Genomic DNA, 15,907 nt, shown 5'->3' with positions numbered 1-15,907 from the left:
TGACATGTTGCATTCATTACTATGTTTGTCATTAATATCAACATAGCATTATTTCTATAAAGATTGGGAGAACACCAATCAAAGATCTTATCGGTATGTGCAAAGGTTTGATTGTATGGTGATGTACAGTGAAGGAGATGTTCTAGATTATGACTTGATGATGTGGTTAAGTGTGGAGAGTCTAAGTCAATGGTGTAAGATAGTTGTACCTGATTCATTGAGAGTAGTACACAAATAGAGTATGGGAGAACAACATTCTTATGTTTGATTGATATTTTACATCTGAGATTCAATGAAGAAGTGCGTAGTCACATAGTGAAAGAGGACAATCATATAATGATGTTAGTAAGTGTGCAAGCCCTACTATCACACATGTGAAGTTTTGTATAGATTTTGATTCAATAATGCTATTGTAATTGTAATTAATTAATTATCTTATTATAATTAATTGGGAAAGCCTCAAGGTCGACTCAAGAAATTATTATGAAGATGTGGTATAAAGGAAAGTTATTTTCCTTGTTTGTTTTGTGTGAAGTATATATGTTGTATCAAGTAGAAGTGCAAAGTGTGAGAAAGGAAAATATTGCTTATTGAATGCAAGTAAGAAATCCAAGGGATTATTGGATGCAAATTGTGTGATTTGGTTACAAGGCCTGAAGGAGTAGAAGTTTGGTTAACATGACAAAGATAGAGGAATGAAGTAAATTTCATTTCTATTATTCTGCAAAGAATAATATAGAGATCATTTGGAGAGTGGGTTCATTCATCTTAATGTTGAAGTTGTTTGGGCAGTCAATCCAGTTGTCTTCTACAACTCTTAATAGGGCTGGAATCTCCTAATAGGGATTGTAAGTCCCCTTAAAGGGACTCATATGTATTAAATGTTGTAATAGACTCCTAATAGGGCCCACCTTCTAACAAGAAATATTTGTATTAGTACATCATCTTGTGGGTACCATCCCTACTAGGGTTTCCCTAGTTAACACATCTGGTGTTAATTGTGTATGAGTATCTTGTTATGGTTTTAGTTTATATTGCTCATATAGTTAAAGTTTAATAAGGTTAATAATTGTGAGATTAGTTGGATAACTAATTCACCCCCCTCTTAGTTATATTATTGGACTATATATTCTATCATAAAATGCCCTACCATAATTATGTAAGGCATGAAAAAAAGTAACAAATTTCCATACATTGCATATAGAAGAAAAAAATGGGAACCACTCAATTTAACTTCTTAAAGAAAAATAATATGAGGTTTCCACTTGGCAAGTAAATATTTCATTCTAGACATATGTTCAGTGAGGGACATCCCTTTAACATTCCAAGAAAAAACTTTGCAATTCACAATTAAGAAGCTATAGGGATATTTTCTCTTGCTTGTAAAATATCAAAGTGATTACCAAGGGTGATGGACTACTCCAAAATTCCTAAATCATTTGAATTAGAAGGAGGAGATTTAGATATTTTTCTTGAAGAAGAAGGGGAATACATGGAACATCACTATAGGGAATGAGAGTTTGGATGAACAAATGGTTGAAAAGAGCCTTGAGAAGAATTGGATCTCCTATTTCGTGCCTGAGGCTCATAAGGATCTTTCCTCATCCTTGCTATCTTCCAATCATCTAGGTCCATGGAATTCTTATTTGAAGGAAAAACATCCATGGCCTCCTTATTTGAATATTTCAAAATAGGGTGGCATACGTTGGCTTTGTGATGAAACAAAAGTCAAAGATTTGGATGAGGGTTGCTAAGGGGGATGTCTAGGAAGAGATGAGGACATGGTAGATTTGGAGGATTGAAAAGCCTTATTTTAATAGATTGGAAAATCTCTAATCATATTCCCATCTTGTTAGCAACAAAAAGACATTAGGCCTATTTAAATAGACTATTGGTTGATAGAATTCAAACCTGAGGATAATTAGCTTAATATTTTTAGGCATATGGTTATTCAATAATTTATAACACAAGCCTAGGAATGATCCATTAAATTAGAAAATTTATTTGAGTTGTTCTTACACCAGACATCTTTTCCAAGTTATGACACAATATTATTTAGAACGGATTGAAAAGAAAGGTCTAAAATGGAATTTCAACCCACATTAGATACTGTGATATCGAGAGACCTTCCAAATGGAAATTTAAAGTCCATTCTTGGAGATAGAATATTTGGCCACATATTACCCAGGTGCCATGTTGGATCTTGGTTTAAAAGTTCTTAAACAACCAATTAAATGAAATAAAATGTATCCTAGCAGTAATTGTTTTTGTTTAGAGGTGACTCATGAATTTCTACTCGCACAAGTTGAAATTGGGAAAATCTTACTTGTTACATTCTGTTCTTCACTTTCATGCACGAAGGTTTTCAAATCTCATTAATATGCAAAATGACACCACCTTCAATAGTAAAATATGCGCCGTCGATCCTGAAGATCTTACAAGTCGAAGCTGTGAATATGATGACTTCAAAATCCACTAGACAAGCTAGTCAAAATAACCTAATCATAATTAGCCATGTGTGCAATTCCTCTTTTAGTTGGTGCTTCTTGCTTCTAAGAAATGCAAATGTGCAAGAGCTGTAGATCTGAATTGAATCAATGACCTAAGTCCATCCCATGTGTCAAGCTTACACATTCCCACATTTCTTATCTTGCGAGCATCTTCATAAAGCGAAAATGCACCGGCTATTAATTTGACTAAGATCAATGGCTGAGAAAGATCTGTGTAAGCTCATAAGGTAGGACTTGATATCACTAGGGACACGTGTCTTTACGATGCATTCTCACTTTCCTTAATCTCCCTGCATGTTGATAAATCAAGCCATCACCCTTCATCAATCTAAAGAAGATCAAGAGTTGATGGAAAACTCTTCAATAACCATTGCATTGTTCCTTTATCACAAAATACATGGCATTTCAAAATGGCGTGACTTGGTCAATTGTGATACGTGTCCACAACCTGTTTACTCGCATTATTAAAAACATATTGAGATTCCTTAATGTGGGCAAATGCTAGCCCTGGATGCTGGCTTAAATCGATGGTGATTCAAGATTTCTATATTTGGCAGCCCACTAAAATGATCCTAACTAATGAGAAATCAACTTTTAATGCACGTTCTCTTACAAACCTAACTGCAGCATTCAAAACTTCCATGCCCATGACATCATCACCTCCATGCTTGGTCACACTGCGCCACACATCGCAAGGTGGCATTCCCACAATGTTTATTTTTTGCGCATCTTGAAAATGCAGGTATGCTTCATCCGTCGATCTCTCACAAATTGACGATGTTCATAACTTGTCCTCTTCATTCGTACGAATACCCCTTGTGTCTTCACAAGGGACAGATGTCACTTATGCACTTGCCCACTTTGTTTAAACCATGCTCATCTTCATCTTGCGGGAAAGCGACATCCGTTGATCTACCCAAGATCAATGGTTAATCAACCTTTGAATTATTTTAGACCCATGTAATCAAACTATGCTACATGCCCTCTTTGTGCTTCCTCACATTTTGTAATGGCCTCGCATCTTGAAAATGCGGGAATATAGGGTCTGTCGATCTGAACAAGATCAACGATCATTGAGACTTGCATGGTAAGTTTGAAATGAAACTCTTTTAGATTTAAAACCATGTAAACCATGATTACCTTAAACTTGAAACAGATTTAACAAAACATTATTTCATACTTGCCTAATGTTTAAAAGGCATGCCCTAAGTAAGAATTTGAGAAGGGGCTAAAGGATTTCAAAAGATGTGGTAAATTTGCATAAAGTAATAGGTTCTTGACTGGATTCTACATATTAATTGGGGTAGAAAGTAGATTTAGGATTAGTTCAAAATAAGACTCTGTCAGACAACTTAGAATGACAATTTATCATCATGGAATGTTTAGGCAAAATGATTGAAAGATGTCAGAAACATTGAACACCTTAAGGGTTTTAAAGGTACAGTCGATTACCCAAGCATTTATGGGGCTTGATTTATCAAATTTTGAAATGGGACTAAAAATGAAGCAGATAATTTTTCATCCCAACAATACCAAAGCCTATAACCAAATTCATTAATGCCATATCCAACAAATACACATTTCTTTGACTTTGCTTCCAGCTTGGTACTATTTTTAGAATTTATATGAGCAAATTCTTCACAACCAAAGGTTTTGAGAAAAGAATAACTTACCTTCTTACTAGTCCATGCTTCCTCTAGAATACCACAACCAAAGGAGTAGAGGGACCTCTAGTAATCAAATATACAATAGTTTTGATAGTCTCTTCCCACATGTTTAAGGGCAACCTTGCATGTAACCTCATGCTTCTTGCATACTCCATTATAGTCCTATTCATGCGTTCAACCACTCCATTTTCCTATGGAGTCCTTGGAATAGTTTTCTATCTAAAAATACCATTAGTGGAGAAATATTCTTCAAATTCATGACTACAATATTCACCACCATTATTAGATTTGAGACATTTTAATCTTTTACCAGTCTCATTTTTAACAAAGCATTTCAATTTCTTAAAACTTTGAAATACATCATATTTATGTCTAAGGAAATAAACCCATACTTTTCTAGTTGCATCATCAATAAATGTAACATAATAATGAGAGCCACCAATGGAAGATACATGAGCTGGTCTCAGTCCTCATTTGTCATAGTTGCCTAGTTTTTAGTGATTTCTCCCATTGACTTCCATAAATCCTTTTGATAGAGATAGTCCTCCATTTGCATCTTCCATAACTAAAAGTTCTGCCCATTGAACTTGTCAACCCTCAACTTACCCTGATCTACCATCACTCTCACTCAACCATGAGACTCCCTCTCAACCATGAGCCCTTCCTATAGAGGATTGCTAAAAAAAATGAGGATAGTCTAGCTAAAAAAAAATTGACCATCTAGCTTTGATACCACCTGTCAGGATTAATGTCATACATAAATAATAGTTACATGCAAATATGACCAATATCAGAAAATAATATATCAGACATAAGAGAACACAAGATACTAAGATTTAACATGGTTCACCCAATCCTAGGGCTACGTCTAACAACAATAGGTCCAACATTATTATTATCTAGTGATTACAACCTTATTACAATTTGTAATCCCTTACAACTCAAAAACACCGCAAGAACAAATTTTTACATCACATATTATGAAAATCCCTAACCCTACGCCTTTTTATACAAGCTTTTTGTTTCTTAAAAAATTAGGGCTAAAATAATAGAAAAATAGTAGCTGACAGCTTTTACAATATAAGGTCATTTTTTTCTTCATTCGTAAACCCCCACTGGGGCATTACCCCTTGACCCCACACTTACTATGACAGGGAGCACACTTGGGGTGTTGTCCCCCCACATAAATAATCTGAGGGAAACAACACTGAATAAACCTTTGAGTTTGATTATGGTCCACATCACAACATCATGCCCATTCACATCTTTGTTGATTCCCAATAGTGGATGCACAAATAAAGGTGGTTGAATCAGAGTGGAATCTAGAAGCCTCCTCTATTTTGTCCCAATATTACATACCATGGGGCTTGTTGGCTAGCCATAATTAATTTTTGTAGAGAATGTGTTTCTTGGACTTATAAATCATGAGGAAGTCTTATCCATTATTGAATTGTTCATTTTTTATTCCCTTAGCTCTCTTTTCTAAAATTCCTTAAATTATTCATAAGTGACCTTCCTAAGAGGCTTAATGTACTCCTCCCCTCCATCACTAACTTCTATCTTCAAGAAATCATAATAATATGTTTGTGTGTCTTTTTCCTTAGGCCTTAGATATAATGGTTCCAATTCCTTCACTACTTAGTATGGTCTAGCCTGATTCTCTCTAGTGATCTCATTTTGAATGCAATCCATAAATGCTTTGAGTTGAATATCCCCTACACATATTAAGGGATTTTATTCCTTTTCATCTATAACAATTAGATTATGCATGTATAGTTCACACAAAAAATCTCTAATGGTTGTAGGAGATTGTTGAAATGCATAATAGAGTTCATGAGTGTTTAAAGAAGATTTAAGGCCCTAAACAATCCAAGTCATCTTATAATTCAACATTTATTCTTTAAGAAACATAGAAAAACTTGTGTTGGAGACCTACACTGAGGAAGCTTAGGAACTAATGTAGTCAAGTGGGCAACCTTATCTTTTAAAATCATAATCTTGTCCTCTTAATCCAACAATTATCCTTGCTGATTATTAATAATTTGCTGCATTTTCTTCTTTTCTTCCATCTGCATAGCCTTTTTTGTTAAAAATTGTTGGTAAAGACTTAGTCCTTCTTCTAATGGCATGAAAATTTATGGTGGAGGCATTGGTCCCTGATTATTCATATCTACCCACCTAAAACCATCATCATTATATGTGTCATCATTTTTGGGCTTCTCTATTTCTGGATTAGCAATAAAATCTCCTTTGCATAAGATTGTCTCTCTCTAGATTACTATCTATTGGTTGTTGAAGTGGAGGTTCTTATTCCATTTGTTTGTGACCTCCACTAAGGTTTCCAAGCCTTCATTAAATATCTTCTCCAAAAATTATTCAACAATATTTACATTAATAGCAAGGAAATATTCATCAAGATTTTACGGATCATTATTTGAAGGTTTTTCTTGTTCATTACTAGAAAAAAAAATGGTATCATTATCATACTCATACACAATTTGAGGTATTTGTTTGCTTTGTTTGAAAAATGAATTTATCATGATCAGAATCAAGATCTTTCGAGGACTAACTAGGATCCTATGACATATTTTCTAAACCTTTTCCCAATTCTTAATTCTTACCATGTTTAGTGATTTCTTCATTAATTTTACAAATATCTACTTGAGTAACTTCATCATCAAGATGATTGATGAAGAGGATTTGGAAAGGACATAACAAAAAGACCTAGAGGAAAGGTTAAGTTATGAGGAACTACAATGGGCGCTTGATTAGTTATTCTTTGACAAGATAACATGATTGTTTAATCATAAGAAAAGTAAAGAAGATAGTTACAATGAAGCCTACAAGAAGTGATCAAAGGATGACAAAATGCAAAGGCTTGAACAAGAAAAAGAGAAAAAAATTTAAGAACTTGAAGTTTATTCAAAGTGATGCTAGAGAAACAATATAAGCCAAGAAAATATAGTGTCGGTCAAGCATCTATATTACTCAAGTGATAGTAAATATGTCAACCATAAACATTAGTAGTGACTAAGTAATCTAGTGATGACTGAGTGTTAGAAAAGAGTATTGGTTGACGAACAGCATTTGACAAATTATGAGGAAATAATGATTTCTAGCCCACACAGTTTATTTATTGGGATATATAAAGCACGTTGAAGATAATGATGGATGAACTAGAGTATTTAATTCAAGGGAAACTCTGTTTGAGCATTTCTATGCAATAATTCAAGCATAAGTTAGTAGAAGTTTGTAGAAGAGAAAAGAGGAAGGCTTCAATGAAGCTAACCAAACCCTAAGATCTATGGTGATTTTTAAGAGACAAAAGATCAAAATTACCTATTTAAGGAGGTCTAAGGGATAACCTAATAAGTTTGGATTAGTTGTTGATTTTGTTGATTGGAAAACTTGAGTAGGAAGCTAAGAAGAGTTTTGAAAAGGTGAAGAGTGATTAATTGAAGGGTTTTCAAGCATATCAAAGATAAAGATGAAAATGGAGGCTAGTCAGTGGATTAGCATATGAACCAAACTATGATCTATATTTTCAAAGGGAGTTGAATTTTTCAAATCAAACCTATTATTACTTTCTAACCATTGTATCAATTTTGAAATCTTTTAACCAAGGTTGACCTAATAGTCATGTATAAATCCTTTAATCAAGGTGAAATTTTACTAGTATTTTTTCCTAAATTAGGTTTCCACTTCAAATCCTAGTGTTATACTTGTGTGGATTTCATTTGAGGTGTTTTACTATTAATGATTTACATTGTGCAAGTTTGTTACTATTAGGAATATGGACTAAAGTTTATGTTATTGATTGTTTTCTATAGAGACCAAGCTATTGAATGTTTAGATCTAAAGTATTTGAAGTGATTAAAACTTTAATTGGTACATATGGACTTGAGGATAATTGATTTATTCCCTCTCTTAGTTATTCTAAATAATTTTAACAATTGGTATCAAAGAATTAGTGCTTGTAGGGAAAAGTTTGAAGGTACTTGAAGGTAAAGATCAAGATGTACAAAAAGGAGGTGCCAAATTTGAACAAAGAGAAATTCCCTTCATGATAGAGTTTGATGAAGTTGCATCTAGAAAGAATTGGAGATGGTGCAATACACTATGTGGAACATGCATATGTGACAATACCAAGTCCTATGATAGTTCTGTAGATGAAAGAGAATCAAGAACACAACCAAGCTATGTTGGAGATTGCATCAGCCCTAAGCTATGCCAAGTTTTATGACATAGAGGAGTGCACAAATACTAAGAAAATGTGAGATACATTGCAAACCATCAATGGAAGAGACAAAAATGTTTTAAGATAAAATTTAGAAAGCTTGAGATGCATATTTGATGAAATGAGAATGATAGAAGGAGAAAATACTGTGCAATATTGTGGAAGAAGTGAAGAGGTGATAATTACTATAAGAGGATTAGATAGAAATATTAATGATGAAACTATGATAATTGCTATAAGGTGGTAATTTATATATTATTAGAATTTCTACAAGAACTGAGATGTAACCCTAGTAACAATCTAACTTTGGAAGGTGTAGTTGGTAGGCTTACTTCTTTTGAATTGTGAAATTTTGATAATTTCACTCCCACTTCTATTCAATCTTCTTTTAAACCACAATTGGTTATTAGTAAGAAAGGAAAAGGAAAGTGTGTGAATAGTCACAATGATGCTTCTAATGATGAGCTTGAAGCACTGATGGCTAGAAGACTTCCAAGAGGTAGAGGAAAATACAAAGGTAAACTTCCTATAATATATTTTACATGTAACAAAGTTGGTCATATTACTGTAGGATGTCCTAATAGAGAAGACAAGGATGAGAAAAGGGAAATAAAGTACAAAGGTAGAAGAGATGATCGAGATAATAGAAGAAACAAGAATGACAAAGACAATAGTAAGCAATCTTGTTATATTGCTGAAGAAGAAAATGATAGTGAGTTTGATAGTAATGATGAAGAAGTTGTCTATGTTTCTATGAATTTTTTTTTCAATAAAGATGATAAAACTACATTAATTTCATATGTGAGTAAAGGTGATAGATGGATAATTGATAGTGGTTGTTTACATCACATGACTAGTGATAAAAGTAAGAGTTTTAAACCATGGAACCATACAAAGGTAGTTATGTTAAATTTGGTAATGATGCACCATGTCTTGTGAAAGGTAAAGGATCAATATAGTTGATTGATAAGATCAAGTGTGACAATGTTAATTGGGTTGAAGGACTTAACTATAATTTCTTGAGTGTTTCATAGTTGAAAAAATTAGGATATAGAGTTAAAATTCACCATAGAAAGGCCAAGATAGCTGATACTACTAGTGAATTTATTGTTAGTGGAGATCAAACAAGAGGTAACTTGTTCTATCAAGATTTATCTGATGAAATATGTTTGTTTGCACAAAACGAAGATATATGGTTACGGAATAAGAGATTATGTCATGTAAACTTTGATAATTTGGTAACCATTAGTAAGATAAAAAGAGTTTCAGAGAATTACCAAGATTGAAGAAACCTAATAAATCTATGTGTATATAATGTCAATTGGGTAAAATGACAAAGTTTAGTTTTAAGAGAAAAACCTATGCATCTAATGATATTTTTGAATTTGTTCATACTAACTTTTTTGGACCTACTGTAGTGCAAAGCTATTGTAGAGATAAATACTTTATTCTATTTGTTGATGATTAGTTTAGAATGATGATTGTAATATTTCTTAAAGAAAAAATTGATTATTTTCAATTGTTTAAGTGGTATTTGGCTAGAATTAAAAAGGAAAACATGTAAGAGTTTTAAGTCCTTGAGATTTGATAGAGGAGGAGAGTTTATCTCTAATGAATTTGAAATATTTTGCAATGATAGAGGAATCAAAAGGTAGATGTCAACACCTAGTGTTAGTATTAACCTTAGACAAAAATAACAATTACATGCAAATATAACTAATATCATGAAATAATAGATCACACATAAGAGAACACAAGCCACCAAGATTTAACGTGGCTCACCCAATCCTTGGGCTATGTCCATCGACAACAAGTCCAATATTATTATGATCCAGTGATTACAACCTAATTACACTCTATAATACCTTATAGCTCAATACTACCGTAAGAACCAATTTTTGCATCACACATTATGAAAAACCCTATCCCTAATCCTTTTTATACAAATTTTTTCTTGCTTACAAAATTTGGGCTAGAATAATAGAAAAATGGTAGTTGACACCTTTTACAATATAAGGTTATTTTTTGCTTCACCCAAAAACCCCCACAGAGGCATTGCCTCTCAACCTCACCTTGTACTGCAATAGGGAAAACACCTAAAGCACTGCCCCTTAACCCTATCTTGGGGGCACTACCCCCAAAGCCCCATAGAAATAATATGGGGAGAAAACCACACCAAATAAACGTTCAAGTCATATTAGGCTCCACATCACAACACCTAGGACCCCTCCCCAAAATGGAATAGTTGAAAGGAGGAACAAATCATTCATAGATTTTGCTAAAACATTGATGATGGTGAAGAATGTGTCACATAAATACTAGAGAGAATATGTAAGTACAATAGTCTATACTTTGAATTGAGTACAACTCAAGAAAGGTACAAATGTTACACCCTTTGAGTTATGGTATGATAATGCATCTAATGTGAAGTATTTTAAAGTTTTTCAAAGAAAATTTTATATACTAAAAGATAATAGAAATGAAGAACTTGATGCTAAAAGTGATGAAGGAATATTCTTAGGATATTCCACAAGAGTAAAGTTTATATGTGTTTGAACTCTAACACTAACAAGTTGTGGTAAGTGCAAATGTGAAAGTTGATGAACATGTAGAAAGAAATGAAGTTGAATGTAAGCCATAACCTAAAGACTACAACACATTGATATATGTCAATGAAGGTGTTCCCTATACCTTACCTATGGAAGAGAATAAAACTATCAAGAAACAACAACCAGTGAATGTTTAGTTGTAGCAAAAGGCTATTGAGAAACATGCTATATATGTGAAACATCAATAGATTAATGTTGAGATACATGAAGTATATATTGAACATAAGGAAGACAATGTCAAGAAAACATAACCAAAAGTAGAGACACAAAAAGAACTTGAAATCAATTTTCTACTTGAACATGTACAAGAAGAAAGAAGAAAAGAACCTATACTAGAAAAGTATGTGAGAAGGTACCATGAACCTAAACAAAATATTGGAAACAAAGAATTTGGAGTTATGAAAAGGAAAATACTTAAAAGTGTTACATGTTTACTTTGTGAATTTGGTCCCAAACCAATGAAAGATGCTTTGAAGAATGAAGATTGGATTCAAGCAATGAATGAAGAAATTGAATAGATAGAGAAGAAAAAAACATAGTCACTGGTATGTAGACTTAAGGACACAAATGTTATTGGAACAAAATGGGTATTCAGGAACAAGATGAATGAGAAAGGATAAGTCACAAGGAATATGGCTAGATTTATATGCAAAGGATATGTACAAAAAGAAGGTATTTACTATGGGGAAACATTTTCCCTAGTTGTAAGATTACAAGGAGTTAGAACACTAATTGTCTATTATGCTTATAAAGGATTTCAAATATACCAAATGGATGTCAAATTTGCATTTACAAATGGAATACTGGAAGAAGAGGTTTGTGTAGAAAAACTAAAAGGATTTGTGGATCCTAGTAAGAAGAAGATGGTATGTAAACTATCCAAAGATCTATATTGATTGCAACAAGCCCCTAAAGCATAGTATGAAAGGTTGCATAATTATTTAGTAAAGATTAGATTTTCAAGAAATAATGATTATAGTAATATTTTCTTGAAGACTAAAGGTGGAAAAAAAATATTATTAGCTAAATATTTATTGATGATATAATATTTGGAGGACAAGATGTATTGTGTAAATCATTTGTAGATGCAAAGCATAAGGAATTTTAAATATCTATTTTTGGTAAGATCAAATTCTTTTTTGATTTACAAAAATGCCAAATGAAGCAAGTTATCTACATTACTAAATTTAAATGCATTAAGCAAATACTAAAACTTTTTGGGATGGAAGGCTCAAGACTAGTCAACACACCTATGGCTATAGGATACAAGCTCTCTAAGAATTATGATTCTACTATTGTGAACCACACATTGTATAGATTAATAATTGGAAAGTAATAATATGTTGTTTACAATAGAACTTAAATTTCCCTAGCAAGTGGAATTGTTGCAATATTTTTTGTAAACCCTAAAGAGAATCACATGATGGCAGTGAAAAGGATATTGAGATATCTTAAAGGAACATAAGACCATGGTCTATATTACAAGAAGAATTACAAGTTTGAATTGATAGTGTAAATTGATATGGATTGGGAAGGTAATGATGATAGAAAGCATACAAGTGGTGGATCTAATTTTCTAGGAAAGAGACTAGTCTCATATCCAAGTCAGCCAACAAAATGGTGACTCTATTGGGGATGTATTGAATCTCTCTAATAGGCAAACCTTGAGATTATGAAAAGAGATTAAATATAAGAAGAAAGGCATGAGTTTTATTCCTATGATAGTGAGGTTGTGATGTTTGTTCCATTTCCTTGTTGAAGATTCATGTGTACTAGTATTGTCTTATTCATGGCAATAGTTTTTTGAAAGTTGGATGAAAATTGTGTGCTACAACCATTGTAATTTTATCATCAATCAGTTCAACTAGGTAATGTTTCAAAGTGTTGTAAAATTTATAGTCAAGAATGATCACAATCATTTCTCTTCTCCAAGTGTTTAAATATTCATAAGTGGTTTGATGGTCTTCAAGTTTCTACAAATTGAAAGTTTGGTTTAGATTTATCAAGTTATCAACTGTGTTTCTTAAATCTTTCTGACAAGTGTGAGTGGTGACTCTAAAAGATCTTTGTGCCCATTCCTAATTTATTTCATATTGAATTTTTAAAGACTTTTAGAACTTTGTGGGAAAATCTAAAGCTTTTGATAGTAGTTCTTGGAAAAGAAAGTTATAAGTGCTTGATTTACATGTTTCAATGTTGTATGCATCTGTTGTTTTATGAAGTTGAAGTGTTATAAATAAAACCACAATAGTGATTTCTTTGCCCCCTTTAAGAAGATGGCTTCTGTACACATTTTTTATGAATGGTGTGAAGAATTTCATGTCTACACCCATGCAAAACTAACAGATCTAGTTGTAGCATCAACACTTGAAGGTATTTTATTTTTCATAAAAATTAAGTGATAAAAATGGTTGACTCTCTTTAGTGATTTTCAGCATTAAGGGAAGAGGGAGAAGTTTTATTTCAAAATGGAGTCAAATTTCATATCTGAAAATGGTTGTTTATCAAGATATGAAGGTGTTTGTGAAGATATTGTAGGATAAGAAAGGAACTACGCGATCATATTATCATTTTCATAAGGAATGAAATAGGAAATTTTTTAAGTCTAAATGTTATTCAAAACTACCTCAAGTTTAAATCATCACTTATGAATCTTTATGTTTCCTTAAGACCTAAGGAGGCTTCGTGACATGTTATTTTCCTAAATTTTTTCATTCCTAATTCAGTTAAGTAGTCAGCAAGATTGAGGATAGAAAGGGTTATTCACATTGAAGAATCCTTGAAGAAAATTGAGAGTTATAATTTGATTGACAATGAATGTTATGCTGATTATTCTAATGATGAATATGAATCTGTTGAAAATAATAGTGAATGTGATGAATCCATAGGTAATGATAATTGCTCTTCTGACTATGAAGAAAAGGATTCAAGTTTTGTAGTCAACATGAGAAAGATAGATATATGACCGAAAATGAATCATGTGATAGTATGTATGAGAGTGAAGAAAACTCTAGCAACAGTAGGGATAACTCTTCTTATCATGAAAATGATTATGGTGGTGTACCTAGTGTTGAGGTATTGTGTAGAGAACAAGAAACAAGTTGTGGTAAGGATTGCAATTTTTTAGATTTTTCTACTGATGATATTATTGTTATAAGTATTTTAGATCTTTTGAATTATTGTCATAGCCAAGGTGAACATACTTGTGATGAAGTCTAGCTAAATGCTGATCAAATTTCAGTCCTATTGGCTCGTGACTTTGAAAGGTATGCAAATATTTTTAAGGATGCTCTAGTTTTCCCTTGTCATGTTTTTTCCCAAGATGAATTCCTTTCCCCAAAGTTTGATGTTGAAAGTAATACAAAATGAGAATACTATGTGTCAATTTTTGGAGATGTATATGATAGTAGTTCAAATGCCAATACACATGATAACTTATATGATGTGGAAAATTTTACTAAGGGGAGATTTAATATTGATTCAAATTCTTCTCATGTTGATGATGTTACAATAAGTTTTGATTGTTCGTGTGATGAAAAGGAAAGGGTTGAATGTTATGATTTTGATTCTAAGGTTTTCTTTTGTGTTGATGAGTCTCAAGATGATAAGTTTGATAGATTCAAAGTTCATTCCAATAAGTTTTTGGAAAAGGACAATGACAGTAATCAACATGTTGTATGTGAACACTTTCATGGTAAGTTTTGAAACTTGGCAGCTAATGTATAGTTTGAAGAATGTGAAGGAGTTTTAGAATATATTAATCTAATCAGATGACAAACAAGATTGCAAACAAGGAGTAATTAGATTTCATGTACCCTTCATATCCGATTACACAAGTTGAGTATCAAATTGATGACATATGTAACTCCTTCAATCAAGTAGAGTTTGAAGCCTTTGTGTTTCCATTGGATAGCATGCATAAGTCTTTTGATGGAAAATAATTCAGTATGATCTTGGAATCCAAGAGCATGTTGATTCATACTTTCATAATGAGCAAATTGTAGGCAATGATTCTAGTTTTTACATGCATTATAAAAGTGAAGATATAGAGTTGGTCCTACCAAATGAGCTGATTGAAATGCTAATATGATTGGTGAAGCTAATAGAAGTGATGTTTTTAGCTTGCCTCACAAAATTAGAAATTAAAATTAGGTCTATGATAGAGGTTATAAGTTTTTTAAAAAAATTTAGTGACCCAGGGCCATTGTTTGTACAATTTAGGAGTAGTTTTCATGCTTTCAATGAAGTTGTTCAAGAGAAAGTTTTGGAGTGGTTTACTTATTCTAGATATCTAAATCCTTGTCACACCTATAAGTGACATGTTGCTCTAGATAGATCCACTATTGGTACTCAAAATTGAAGCTCTAATTTTGAGTACCATTTTGAAAACCAAGTCAAATTAAGCCCCTATAAGCACTTTTCATGCATATGTACTAAACTGTCATTTTGAGGTCTATGATGTGTTTCATGTATTTAGCACCTTTCATTCAATATATGTTTTCATTATATGGTGATAATTTTTCATTCCAACACATTTTTTGAAGTTTCATTTTGAGTATTTTCCAAATCTGCATTTTTGCCCACATGTCAAACAGTGACATGAAGCCTAGTTTGCAATAGAATATCTTGCACTTGGTTAAGTTTCATGACTTGCCACTTTGGGATAATTTAGTATACATATCAGAGAACCTATATTTCAGATCTCAAGTTGTTTCAATATTATTTGGCTAGGTTTTGAATCCCTCAAAGTTGGTTGTTTATTGTTGTCATGTTGATGCATATTGCTTAGAATTTTGGGATGCCCTATTTGACCAGTTATAACTTTGATCCAATTAACCAAAATGTAAAGTTTATTTTTTATTTACATTTTAGGGGTCAAAGACA

Source organism: Cupressus sempervirens, chromosome 4 (genome assembly GCF_028749045.1).
Source record: "Cupressus sempervirens isolate cs-2001-9-10 chromosome 4, ASM2874904v1, whole genome shotgun sequence".
Classification (NCBI taxonomy): Eukaryota; Viridiplantae; Streptophyta; class Pinopsida; order Cupressales; family Cupressaceae; genus Cupressus; species Cupressus sempervirens.
The sequence above is the reverse complement of the archived record's forward strand: the minus strand, read 5'-3'. Positions refer to the sequence as shown.